Source organism: Ctenopharyngodon idella, chromosome 20 (genome assembly GCF_019924925.1).
Source record: "Ctenopharyngodon idella isolate HZGC_01 chromosome 20, HZGC01, whole genome shotgun sequence".
NCBI classification, from domain to species: domain Eukaryota; kingdom Metazoa; phylum Chordata; class Actinopteri; order Cypriniformes; family Xenocyprididae; genus Ctenopharyngodon; species Ctenopharyngodon idella.
In genome coordinates this window covers 24,567,852-24,579,990 of record NC_067239.1, presented here as the reverse complement: position 1 = coordinate 24,579,990, position 12,139 = coordinate 24,567,852, and the positions used below count along the sequence as shown (strand labels likewise).

The 12,139-nt window shown below is 38.4% G+C and overlaps 1 protein-coding gene across 6 annotated transcripts in view; it reads left to right on the top strand.

Annotated features, from left to right (window-relative positions):
• Positions 1-12,139, top strand: part of hivep2a (HIVEP zinc finger 2a) — an 82,392-nt gene that overhangs the window by 31,241 nt on the left and 39,012 nt on the right. The window contains exons 1-2 of one of the 6 annotated variants that reach the window (XM_051876537.1): positions 3,699-3,867; positions 8,634-8,892. The exons of 4 other annotated variants lie outside the window; for them this stretch is intronic. The gene's annotated coding sequence lies outside the window, so the exon portion shown is untranslated. Of the gene's footprint in view, positions 1-3,698; positions 3,868-8,633; positions 8,893-12,139 lie in introns of those variants that run through there. One more of the 6 variants, XM_051876533.1, reaches the window with a different exon arrangement.

Here is a 12,139-nt window from a genome sequence, read left to right as displayed (position 1 = left end):
TATACATCATCTGTATAAATCTGAATAAAAAAACTTTCCATTGATGTATGGTTTGTTAGGATAGGGCAATATTTGGTCGAGATACAACTATTTGAAAATCTGGTATCTGAGGGTGCAAAAAAATCAAAATATTGAGAAAATCGCCTTTAAAATTGTCCAAATGAAGCCCTTAGCAATGCATATCCACACACAAAAATAAATTTTTGATATATTTACAGTAGGAAATTTACAAAATATCTTCATGGAACATGATCTTTACTTAATATCCTTAATATTTTTAGCACAAAAGAAAAAATTATTGTTGGTTACAGATATACCTGTGTATATATACCCGTACTGCCCATACTACTTATGACTGGTTTTGTGGTCCAGGGTCACATATTGGGTCTGTTTCTAAATTTTAAAAAGTAATTAAAAGTTTTTGATGTACAGCAAGTGTTTGCAAGAAGTTTTGTGTCCTCAAATGAAATGTTAAATTAAGAAATACTGCATGAAATGCCCTGAGGGAAGATGGCGATTGATTTTCTCATAAATACAATCCTCCGCTTATGACACAGTTTGGAACAGATCCATCTGATCTTAGAATTAATACACGCTAAATATACAAGAAACAGAGGTTGACATGTCTTTCATCTTGTTTCACAAGATGTCTGACTTCAGTGAGTTCTTAGTGGTTGCTGATGAAGTAATGATAATCCTATGAATAATACCATGACTAATTAGTTACAATATATCAGTGTCAAAAAGTTCAAAGGTTTGGTACTGTAATAGTAATCTCTCCACAGTGGCAGTTGGACAGTGAGGTCACTTCTCAAGGTAGTTTGTACAATAGATTTGCCATTAACGTCAAAGAGGGAAAACTTCCATGAGAAGGGGAAAAATAATGGCCAATCCCAGCTAGGGGTTTGTGAGGTAAGCAGAGTGTACTGTGGTGATGGGAGGATCCTTCAGTTCCCTTGAGTCCCTCCCCTCATCACAGCCTGCTGATTAAAGGAGTGCTCAAAGCTTGGCAAAGGTCCAGAGCCTCACCTCAGCCATTAAACTTGTTCATTCAGCACTAATGCCAGCTGAGATCTTGTTCCTGTCCTATTGTCCCTTGGCCACAGACCTGTCAGGCTGCTTGCTTACCGAGGATGATGCAAAGAAACAGCCAGACGTCCATCCTGCCCTAGATCTTGTCCTAGACCGTTATCTCTTCTCTGACCACTACCGTGAACATGACAGGCCTGTACCTGTCTGCACGGATGGCACTGCAGCCTTTTTATTTGCTCTCACGCTCAGCACATTGTCTCATCAGCAGTGACTTGGGTTAAGGGGCACCAACATGTAGGCAGAATGTGGACTGACACTGTTTTTAGATCAAGGGCATTCACATTCTGAGCAGTTAAATATTAATGAAACTTCACCTGCCTAGTTTAGCAAGAAATGCACTATTATGTGTTACTGCATTTAGTAGGAGTTTGTGTACATTTGTATGCTTGCATGTATGCGTGTATAGGTGGATAAATAATTAATTTGTGCAACAAAACAGTGGAACATAGATGAAGCCTGCTCTGTATTTCTCCACAGTTAGCAGATGGCATTCTTTATGATGGACGCCTGTAATTAATACCACCTGATTGTTCAGTAAAACAGAAAAAGATTTAGAGTCATAGATATTGAAAACGAATCATAAATAATATTGCATAAAAGCAATTTGTGCATTGTGATTTTAAAAAAAGTACTCTATTGTTAAAAAGTTTGGGGTCACTAAGATTAAGAAATGAATACTTTACTTTTTAGAGTGCATTAAATTGATTAAAAGTGACAGTAAAGACTTTTACATTGTTACAAAAAATACATTTCAAATAAATGCTGTTCTTTTGAACTTTCTATTCGTCAAAGAATCCTGAAAAAATATAATGTATCACAAAACTAGCACAACTGTTTTCAACATTGATAATAATAAGAAATGTTTCTTAAGCCCTAAATCAGCATATTAGAATGATTTCTGAAGAAAATTCTGCTTTGCCATCACAGAAATAAATTACATTTTAAAATATATTAAAATAGAAAACAGTTATTTTAAATTGTTATAATATTTCACAATATTACTGTATTTTGATCAAATAAATGCAGCCTTCCTGAACATAAGATACTTCTTTTAAAAACTTTTTAAAAACCTTACCGACTCCAAAATTTTGAATGGTAGTGTACGTTTTAATAAATGTAATCGTATTATTTCTAAAATGTTCTGTGACCTTTAAACTATCACAATGGTAGATTTGTGAGAATCACAAAGTGATTAGTATTTTATTAAAGATATTTAAAAAGCTAAATGCCGTAAAAGCCTTATTTTTTACTGGATATACCATAATAAACTGTTTTTAAATGCATAATGTATATTATTAAATAAGTATTTTGACAAATTTCTGCCTCTCGTTTGCTACTCCAATTAAAAATAGTGCAAATCAGACCATTAAAAACAATCCAACACATTTTAATGTGGTGCCCTATTGGAGCTCTATTGGTATCTAAACCAACAGAGTGGCTTACAGAGAGACTTGTTCAGACAGTGAGTGAGAATCCCCAGGGAACTGGTTTGGGTCCTTTTAATGTTTTTTTTTTTTTTTTAAATTCTCTGCATCACTGAGTGGGCGATGTCATGGGGGATACTGGCTCCCAGTTGGCCAGATTCTCGGTTAGTCACTGAATCGCTCTCCAGAGGTCAGATCTGGTCAAATATATTTAGCTGTGTAAATTGGATTCTGTGGTAAGGGCAAAAGTCTGCTGAATAGCTGTGTATGTTTAGCTTGCAGATGTGATTAACTGATTCATCTTTGGGATAACCGGGATGGTCGTTATCATGGTGACTCCTGACAGCTTGATGTCATCTGCAGGTTGAGTAAATGCTCCCTGGAACAGCACCGCAGCTGTGGGCCGATGTGGCCATAATTCTTGAGCCGACAGCTCGTTCAGGTGACCCTCAGAAGAGCTGCATTGCTGTCACTCATGACACAGAATGGCGGAGGTAAATATATTAGCATTAGTTTGAATTAATCTTCTCTGCGGTGAAGGGGGTGGCCGGAAGTCTCCGCTCAGCAGCCTGGTTCTCCCATAAAATCCTTTCTTCGGGATTGTCGCAGTGCACACCTGTCCAATGTCACCGTTTGTTCTATTACCTGCTAAATGCATACACGCTCGCACAGACTCGCAATTACATGCCGTGATCTAAACGCTAATCGTATCAGTGTCTTGGCCTGGCCGAGAGTGATCGGTGAAAGCACATCTATAAAGGGATTTTGTAAGAATTAGCCTGGTGAGCTATTTATAGCCCTGCGGGAGGTGGGGAGGGAGGGAGGGAGGGCTGAGCGGTGATACCGTGTTGTTATACACCGCACTCTGTGGACAATCCCAGGGTCAAAGGCACCGAGGCCAGACTGCAATTAAATCACTGTCCGATAAAACCCAGACATCGTTGTGCACAAATGCAAGCAAACGTTCAAAAGGTCGTCTGTGATTTTTCGTGAAGTACTTTGTCCCTTCTGTTTGTGTTCATGTCAAGCTTTTTAGAGATTTAAAAGGCACTAAAACAGTCCAGAAGAGCAGGCACTGCGAAAGTACCTCTCAGCGTAGTCTGTTGTATAATCCCTCTAGGGGCCCCAGTGCTATTTTTGTTCCTGGATATGCGTCACGACTGGGTATTTTCTCTGGTGACTAGCTTACATCAGTAGGTCTCCTAGTATACGCTCTATCGGCGAGAGCCTTCTGATTGATGGGAGTTTCGGCTGGGGCTCTCTGGCGTTTTATTCCTGACCTCCTAGAATGGACAAGGAGAATTTGAGATCGGCGGAATGTTGTGGATGACCGAGGACCTTGAGAAGCCAGGTTGGTTCACAAATCCATTTTTCCCCTTCTCGTGTTGTCTCTACCAATGTATCTAGCGTTGATCAGAGAGGTGATATCCCCGTCTGTGCTTGTAAACTGACAGGGGGCTGATGCGACCCGCGAGGGCAGGTACAGGAGCAGAGGAGCGTGTGTTAGCTGTTTATCTGTGGGTTGCAGCAAGCTGTCAGTGACAGAGTCTCTGCATGCTCGATTTCCCCGTACAGCTTGTATGCTGCCGTAACGTTAACACAGGGAGTTAACAAACCTTGTGTTTGTTAGGAATCATTTTCCTGTGCATGTCCCTTTCTTTTAACATTCTCTCCTGGCGATGCACTTGTTGTGGATGGCACGTAGCTGTTATACTTCCATTGATACTGATGCATCCTAGCGTCTGTGTGCAGAGGAATGTCAGTTCCCTTCTCGGTTGAGGGACACCCCTCACATACCCCCACCAAATTCCCCCCGGGCTCACATGCCTCATGTCATCCATCAGCTGCACCAGGAATTATTAAAAAATGCTTGTTTGCGTCTCATCTGTCTCCGGATATGCTGCTACCCCCCCCCCCCCCCCCCCCCCCACCATACAGCTGTCTGCCTTATCAGCATGGCATAATTCATTATGTGAGGGAAGGCTCTGGCGATAACACAGGGGAACACCACGCAGACACCAGGCGAATGTCACAGGCGCGTCTATTTGAACGTTTACAAGTTTAAAGATGCAGCAATTTCTTTCGCATACAACCCACACTAATATGCACGTACAATCTATGTCTCATTCAGAAATGCTGAACGTTTTCAACAGTGACCTTGAGATGCAGGTCAGGAGAACACATCCTCCTCGTTTTCTTCCATCCTCCTCCTCCTGTTGTATTTCTGCTTGTGTAGAGAAAAGAATTGTAATAGTCTGTCTGATAGCAGTGGAATGATCCTCCCTGCCAAGTGTGCTAAAGCATTTTCCATTCACAAATACTCCGCGCTCTGGATTTGTCTGCTGTACCGTAGTTCGAAGAGGTGTCTCTGTGACACGGTTCGGGAAATGCCCCATTCGACGTGCGTCAAGGAATATCAAGCATCTCTTGTGTACAGATTGGTTTTGTTGTTTTTTTTTTGTTGTTTCCACTTTTCCCTTGGGTTCTGAACATCTAAAACATGTCAGCGGAGGGTAGCCTGCCACGGCGGATCTTTTTTTGACCTGCCGGCGTGAGAGAAAGCAATTAACGACCGGTGGCAAAGCTCTTCCCGCTCGTGAGCATGAGAGTAATGCGATGTTAGCCTGCCACCACTGCACTCACGGGATTACAGCGGACCCTTGTGCACAACAACCCGATACAGACCCCGCTTCATCAATTGCTCTGTCTTGGCAGTGGGACAGGAAGTAATTGTGTCCAGGTTTGGGCACTGCATTCTTTACTGCTTGTTTTCTGCCTGCCATTATTTGATTAGCCCAAAGACTTGTTTTTCTGGATTTGTGTGTGTGTCACACATAACAGATATATGCACCCAGAAGCTATTGGAATGAGTCTACTTGTTTGTTTTCCCAATTTACTGATCAGTTTTGAAGGAATTATTTCAATTAATTTAAGGAATAGTTCACCTAAAAAGACAACATTTACTCAGCTTCATGTCTTTCCAAACCTGTAGGACTTTCTTTTTCTTGTGGAACACAAAGGGAGAAAGTTTTAATAATGTGGTCTTTTCCATATCATTTAATTAAATTGGACTGAAGATTTCAAGCTTTAAAAAGAATGCAAAAGAATCATAAAAGGAACATAAAAGTGGTCCATATAATTCAGCAGAATAGTCTTCTGAAGACGGATTTGTTTGAGAAACAGACCATAATTTCAGCTGATAACTGATAATATTCCATTTAATAAGCTAACTAAACTTCTGAACCGCTTCGACCAGGTCACTGAGTTGGGTGAGTTGAATGAATCAGTCCATGATTTGTGAACAAATCATTCTGTTTTTGTGAATCAGATCAGTTGATTCATTAAAAAAACAGTTTGCAGGGTTGTTTTAATATTATTTTTATACTATTATAGTATTTATTAATATTTTGAATTAGATTTTATTTTTATATTTTTAGTTTTTATTCTAATTTTAGAACTTTTATGTACTTTTGACATTTATATTTATGTTTAGCTTTAATTAGGCTATTTTTATTTCAGTTTTACTGTAATTTTATTAATTGTAGTACTTCAACTTTAACTTTTAAATTTTGAAAAATTTTATTTCAGTTAGTTGCCAAGGCAACATTTCTAATTTTTAGGTTTTGTAAGTTTTTCACCTAATGTTTATTTATATTTCGGAAACAATTTTTAATAGTTTTAGTCAATGACAACAAAAAATGAACTATAGTGTCCTGCACCCACTAGTAAAAAATATAAAAAATGATATCTAGTGTATGAATAATTTTTGGTTTGACTGTATATATATATATATAGTACTTACTGTTTTTTTTTTTGTTGTTGTTGTTTTTTGTTTTGTTTTTTCTGGCGCTTGAAAGCTCTGGTCCCAGTTCATTGTAAGTGCAAGGAAAAGACCAACCAGTACATTATTCAAAATTCTTTGTATTTGTATCCTTTGCATTTCATAGAAGAAAGAAAGCTTTTTAGATTTACAATGACATGACGGTCAGTATATGATGAGTGAGAGTAAACTATTTCTATAAAACCCTAAAAAGACTAGATAAATATTTGACCAACCATCAAGATTCTTTCGACCTTCAAAGAGCACAAGATGGCACTTCATTCTGACCTTGTCTTCTTTTGTGTGTCCTACACAGTGTTCCATTTGCTTTCTTTGTACACTTCCTCTTTTCAGTTTACTTGAATGAAACAATTTCTCAGCTGAAAGGCTCGCCACTCATTTTCACACATTAGTATGCATTTTCCTCATAATCATGGCACATTTTCATTCCCTTTCCAGGCAGAAGTGGATGTTTTGCATCTTCGCATGCAGATTAGAATCAGCCATTTACAGTTAAGGACCTGATTTCTTAGGAGTACAGAAAATAGTGTTTTGATGAAAAATTCCACCATTCAGTGGCTAAGCTGAAAGCAGCTCCATTTAGAGACAAAAAGTCTGAAATGAATAGAGAACGACAGAGTACAGATGGCAGGAGGAGGCCACCTGTACACCTGAGAGGAATGGTCCTCTATGACCTTGCGCCACAGCGCTCCTCCCTCTGATGAAGAGGAGTGAAAGAGACAATCAGCACATCCACACTCACTCCCACATGATTTCCTTTTTCCCATGAAACTCTGTGCTGACATAGAGGTCCCTTTTTGTCACATGTTGACAGATACCGATGAAATAGCTTAGCATTTTGTTGTCTCCTGACAACGGGTTCGGCATCTGCAGTCTTGAATGATTCTGTAGTGACCATCAGTGCGGGTTAAAAGTCAAGACTGCTACCTGAGCAGCATTAGAGAGATGCACAGGAGAGAGGCAGCGTGTCCATGGTGACACGACTGGCATTTTGCCCCTATTAACTTCTCCGACCTTTGTGTGAGTAAATGTGGCTATTCTACGCATTAATTATGCGGAGGTGTAGATGGTTTGCATATTTTGTGGCTGCTTCCTGTTCACTGTTCATTCATTTCTATTTGGTTAATCCTTTTCTTGATTATTTCTGTTTTAGTGCATTCATTTTATTTTCCGTTTTTCATTATATTTTATTTTATTTTATTTTATTATTTGTACAGTATACCTAAGGTAGATGGCCAATTTTATTTTATTTTATTTTTTATTTTTTTTATTTTTTACAAAGGCTGAATTGTATCGCTGCTGTCATTTTATTATTAATTTTCTTGCATTAATATTTTTTAATATATATTTCCATGTATAACTAATATTCTATTAGTTCATTAGTGAGGACATAACAAAAAATCTGTTCAAATTAAATATTTTATTATATGTACCTTCGCTGTATTATAAAATAATAAAATAAATATAATATAATATAATCATATTTTATAATATGTACAAATAATTTTATTATATTTTTATACAGTAGCTAAAAGACAGATGGCCCATATAAATCACCTTTTTATTTTGACCAAAACTATCAGTGATCAAAGGTAGAAGAAACGTTGCTAAAATGTACAGCTGCCGTCATTAGAAACCGCAGATGAGCAACTAGAGGGCGAATGCATCAGGGTCTGATCGAAACAGCATGGCCAGGTTTTCATAATGAATGCTTAGGCTTTCATTCAAACCTACTCTAGCTGTGCCTTGTGACGCAAATGTCACTGATCCGAGTGCCAGAAGAGTGTGGAGGTGTGTGGATGGAGGTTGGACAGAACCTGACTGCGTCCCCTCTCTGTGTCTGTGGCCTAGGCTCCGACTGGGCTAAGCTCTCCATACCGTCTGTTCGGTCCTGGCCAATGCCAGATCTGTAGCAAACAGTGAGACCTGGATACCCAACCTGAGCCAAATGGGCAAGCTCTCAGTGACTCACACTTCAGTGAGAGAGAGAAGGTGAAAAAAGATGGGATCCAATGTTGACATTCAAAATCATGATTTGTTTTTAACATTAATGTGATCTCCGGACCAGATGATTGTATAGTTATTTATGCTGTGTATGGCTTGAAATACATAATGCGAGCAGCAGAGAGTGGGTAGGAAGTTCAGTCATGCTGACCCCTTGGCTTATAGCATGTTTATGTAGATTTCAGTGTTTGAACGTGTACTGTGTACTGCCGGCAGCATTTTTTTTGTGTCTGTATGTGTTTGTGTGCATCATACTGTATGTGTGTGTGCAGGCATTGCAATGGCCAGGCCCAGTGTGTGGGCTGAACTCAGGAAGTGGGCAGGCAGGCATGTGGCCCTCCGCCACTTGGGCCCCAGGGTTCCTATCACAGATGGCCCACTGACATTAGCCCAGGCCTGGGGTCAGCTAAGACATCATATGGAGAGAAAGAGAGAGCGAGTCTCATGACATTCTCAGCTCGAAAGGATGAAAAGGCAACAGCGTGAGACTCTCAGATGAAAGACGCACAAAGACACTTTACCTTTGCTCAGGTGAGGCGGCTTGCAGGCTCGGCGAATTTGAGCAAGGTTTTGAGAAATGGAGAGCGGAGATGCAGAGCTGAGAGAGATGCTTGAGAACAGCCAGGAAAATGGTGGGTTTATTCCATGGGATCACAGGTGAGACCACCTGTCTCTACTGGCCTGAATAAACCACATTCCTGGCAGCTTTCACACCGGAAAATCAGTTTTCTACGATCGAGATTCACATAAAAGCAATTTACGGTCCAGATCTATCCCAGGTACAGAGCTGATAGCATATATTCAATGACTTTTATTGCACAGGCATAAATTTATCAGACAACCTTGTCTGAACCCACCTTTACGGCATGGTTTAAAGGTAAAAGTTTGAAGTTGAATGTCAGATGCTATTTTAAAATTAGGTTCCTTTTTTATCTCTTCTTTTTTCAAACAGCCTTGTCAGACAGATCATAGTTTTTTTTCCCTTCTCTTTTTCTCACCCAGACTCCCTTTGCTCTCTGAGAGTCTGTGGCCTCCATTATTAATGTTGAAAAAAAAACTGGCTTTACACACCAGGCTGGTGGACTGCACTGTACCCTATAAAACATATCATCCAGCATATGAGTCTCTCCGGGCTGGACGCAAGATTTTATAGGCAATCGTTTCAACAAATCCTTTTTTTTCAACAAAACCTTTTTTGGAGGGCAAGCATATGTTGTATTTTAGTTGCTGGTATTCCAACCAGTGTTATTTTATTATCATTACTCTACTATGTTAGTATTTATTCTGATTTTAAAGGTACATTATTTACCTTTTTTTGTTCAAAACGTACAAAATTTATATAATGAGTGAGTACATAATGAATCCATCTTCCAAACCGTGTTTTTGTTTTATCCTGAATCACTACGGTAAGCCTATAATGAGTGTTTATATCAGACTATTTTAGACCAGGCGGGATGACAACCGTTGCGGAGTATCCCAGTACCTTGACTCGTCATATGAGAAATAGCTTCGGCTACAATGTTCTTCCACAAGACGCGTGGTTTTGTTTATTAACCATTAGAGTGCCAAAGGTACATAGTGTACCTTAAAATGAGTTTTTACTTTTATTTTCCATGTTCATTTTAATCCAAGTTAAAGATTTTGTCTCACAATTCTGACTTTTTTCTCAGAATTGCAAGTTTACATCTTTAAATTAAGTTGCAATTGTGAGTTATGAAGTCAGAATTGCGAGATATAAACTCACAATTGCGTGTTATAAAGTCAGAATTGTGTGATATAAAGTTGCAATTGCACGTTATAAACAAAAAAGCAAAATTGCGAGATAAAAGCTCGATATAAATTTTTAAATATGTAAGATATAAACTTTTTCTCAGAATTGCAAGTTTATATCGTTTATATTTATGCAATTCTGACTTTATAACTCGCAATTGCGAGTTTATATCACGCAATTCTAAGAAAAAAGTCTGATGTAAGATGTAAACTTGCAATTGTGAGAAAAAAGTCAGAATTGTGAGATATAAAATTCGCAGTTACCTTTTTGATTATTTCAATGGTGAAAACAAGCTTCCATAATTTAGTGTTTATTCATTTTAGTTTTGTTTTAGCACATTTTTTAGTACTTAAACTAAACGAAATTTTGCCTTTGTGACTATGAAATAATATAATAGAACATTTAGTTAACATTTATTTTGTCAATTAACATATAATTTTTTTTTTATTTTTATTTTTAGTTAATAATAACAACACTGATTACAATGAGGCTTCTTGACTATATTAACCAGCTAGACCAGCATGAACCAACCTGCATTAACATGGGAATCATTCTGGTGTATACTGGACTTTTCAGCAGGAAACTGGGCATAGACGAGATTCGAACCTTCTTTTCCCACTTGAGCACCACAGCTAAATATGTAACGTGCTGCAACAAAGATTTTAAACATTAAAAATGATAAAAGATTGAGGATGTTGGTAATGCATCATCTGTCTTTATCTCTCAGACACAGATATACAAGATCCCTGTGCCCTAGGGAGACAGTGTGTGACACATCCTATGGGAATCATACAGAGCTTTCAGAACAGGGTAGAATCAGATTAATGGAGAAAGAGAGAGGTTATTCTAATGGAACCCACCTGAATCTTCAAGCACTAAAGAGAAGAGAGCAGCTGACGTTTATTCAGCCTACTGACGCGCTGACACCGAGGCAAGGTGAGGGCCTCACTTATATTTTTAGCCTGTGAATGGAAGGAGCCATGAATTGAGTCAGAGGGAAGAATAGACAGAAAGGAAATGGGAAGGCAGATGGAGAGGCAGCAGCCGTGGGTTGCTGTGACTGAGATTTTGCTGCTCTATTTAAAAACCACAGGAGTTTGTTAATGCTGCCGTGGGGTACATGTTATGTGTGTGGAGATGGAGAGACAGGAGTGTGTAAGTAAGTGGGAGGACAGAGAGTAGGAAATAGAAAAACTGCCGCTAGCATTGCAGCCCTCATTACAGTGCGACACAGATCTGGCCACATACAGCTGTGGGCATGACACTTATCTATGAACGTTATAGTATGATTGTTTACGGTTTAACATCCCTGTCTTTTGACCCCTGTCCTTGGTGAGCATTGAAGTGATTGATTGATGTTTTTGCATCAGTATTCAGCATCAGCTAGGTTTGTTTTGATAGCAGAATTTCAGTAGTTGATACCAGTAGAATTTTGTGATTTTCTACTTCTACTGCTACTGTTTTAAAATGTAATTTATTCCTGTGATGGTGAAGCTGAATTTTCACCATCATTACTCTAGTCTTCAGTGTCACATGATCCTTCAGAAATCATTCTAATATGCTGATTTGGTGAAACATTTTTTCTTATAATCAATGTTGAAAACTGTTGCACTGCTAAATATGTTTGTGGAAATCGTGATGGATTAAGATGGAATTTCTCCGAATTCTCTGAGGAATAAAAAGTTCAAAAGAAGAACATTATAAATGTCTTTACTGTCACTTTTGGTCAGTTTAATATGTCCTTGCTAAATAAAATTATTAATTTCACTTAAAAAAAAAAAACTAAAAAAAAAAAAAAAAACTTGCTGACCCCAAACTTTTGAATGGTGGTTTTGTTGAAGTTAACAGTAATTCATAAAATAAAAAATACTCACTGCATAAAATAAAAAAATAAAAAAACTCACTTAAATTGATATCTCAGGAAAAAGAACATTGTTGAAACATTGTAAAATTGCGGCAACAGTCTGTAACAGAGAGAGCCGATTCCCATATGCCCACTGGTTCATG